At 35.9% G+C, this 2,167-nt stretch overlaps 1 protein-coding gene across 1 annotated transcript in view; it reads right to left on the minus strand.

Annotated features, from left to right (window-relative positions):
• The window catches only part of LOTGIDRAFT_161070 (hypothetical protein), a gene marked incomplete at both ends in the record, with an annotated part of 23,024 nt that overhangs the window by 466 nt on the left and 20,391 nt on the right, over positions 1 to 2,167 (minus strand). The window lies entirely within an intron of this gene.

Below are 2,167 nucleotides of genomic sequence, written 5' to 3' on the forward strand. Positions count from 1 at the left end.
TTGCTGGTTTCTTGATGTTATCTTTGTTCTTTCAGACACGATTAAGTTTTAATTTCAAGCGTGTACGAATAAAATCGATCTTATCATGGGAATTGTTACTGGTCGCATTAAATAATCTAGAGGACAAATTTGTTGTTATTTATTTATTTATTAGTGTTATCAAACCTCTGAAATTATTTCTGTCAATTTTGTATGACAAACATTTTATACAGGGTGCAGATCGCGGAAACTCTCTTAACGGGACATAACTCTGCTTTCTGCTGCATTTACACTATGTGGACTCGCTCCACTAATTCATTTGCCGGCTGTTTCCATGTTAAATCACGAAATGCAACCTTCTGCAACTTTTTCCAGAAATCTCGTTGAAAACTTTCCAATATGTCACATGAAAGCCTGGCCAATACCTAATTTCTGGACAAAACTGAAAGTAGACTACATTTTATCAACATCCGCTTAACTGGCACTGCACACAAACCGACTATTTTTAGAATTATCCTTCCGCATGAAAATCTCTCATCATCTTACAAAATCTGAAAGAAAATGCAATTTCAGACATCAAATTCCAAATCTAAACCAAAAATTAGACAAAAATAGCCATTCAAAAACCCCAAAAGTGAGGGAGTAAGAGGATTTCTAAAAATAACATGGACTACATTCCTGCACACTCATTTACATAAAAAGTTTTAGTGGTCTGAATCCATGTCCCAGGCCACGACAGCACTTTAAGTCCGAAAAGTATTGCGCCGTGAGATTTTAGCCATCTTTGTCTCTATATCCATGTTTTGTAGTGCATGGTTTCTTAAAGGTTTATACGTATAGGTTACAGACGTATGGGTTGGGAAATTCAAACAGTAAAGGATCTTGAGGGGTAATAGAATGAACAAGGTAGAAAACTCCTGCTTCAAACATAGATGTAGACAAAATCTTTCTTTATTATACGATATTGAGAAAACATAGATGTGCTAAACGTTGTAATTTTCTTGTAAAATAAACAGCACCTTGAAGTATTATAGTATAGACCGATGACATGGTAGCAAATGAGCAATCAAGCTCCAGTATTGAATGAATCTTTAAGCATTTTTCTTCCCCATCAAATGCAGTTGCAGATCATTTGTGAAAACTTTAAACAAAACACCCGAACTATCACAGATCACAGTAACACAGAATTGTAAGTCGTAACAATATGATTGAAAAGATGCTACCAGTGGTGTAATAAGACGACACTTTCATGGGAAATAACTCTGATATGATTGTCTAGATGGACTCACTCCACTAAAACATTTTATGCAAATGCTATTTTTAGAAATCTTCTTTCTCTCCCCCTTTTGGGGTTTTTGCATGCCTATTTTTGGGTAAAATTTGGTCTAGATTTGGAATTTGATGTCTGAAATAGCAGCTAAAAACAGACTTTATGCCGAAGTACCTCCAGGTTTAAGAAGTGCTCCATATTTGTCCAGTAGATGCAAAACATGTCCCTTTATATCAGAAACTCATTATTTTGTAAGCAACTCAAATGGTTTATCTCGAATAAAATCCCTAAAGGCCGCCCGATTATATCTGACTGTGGTAGTGAGTCATATGCAGTGTCAGAATACATTGATCATTTCTTACTACCTCTAGCATGCCAACATCGCGCCTACCTTAAAGACACAACCGATTTTGTCAATAAAATAAAAAATCTTCGAGTTCCCTCTAATGCTATTTTAATTTCTATCGACGTTTCTTCTATGTATACCAATATCGATAACACTACTGGTTTAACGGCAGTTCGTAAAGCTTTTAATAGAAACCCAGATCCAAACAGACCCGACGATGCAATTCTACAGCTTTTAGAGATTTGTCTTAGTCGAAACGATTTCACATTTAATGGTAAAACATATTTACAAACTTCAGGGACAGCAATGGGCAAACGATTCGCCCCTTCGTAAGCAACTCAAATGGTTTATCTCGAATAAAATCCCTAAAGGCCGCCCGATTATATCTGACTGTGGTAGTGAGTCATATGCAGTGTCAGAATACATTGATCATTTCTTACTACCTCTAGCATGCCAACATCGCGCCTACCTTAAAGACACAACCGATTTTGTCAATAAAATAAAAAATCTTCGAGTTCCCTCTAATGCTATTTTAATTTCTATCGACGTTTCTTCTATGTATACCAATATCG

The sequence above is a fragment of the Lottia gigantea genome (genome assembly GCF_000327385.1).
Source record: "Lottia gigantea unplaced genomic scaffold LOTGIsca_27, whole genome shotgun sequence".
Lineage (NCBI taxonomy): Eukaryota > Metazoa > Mollusca > Gastropoda > Lottiidae > Lottia > Lottia gigantea.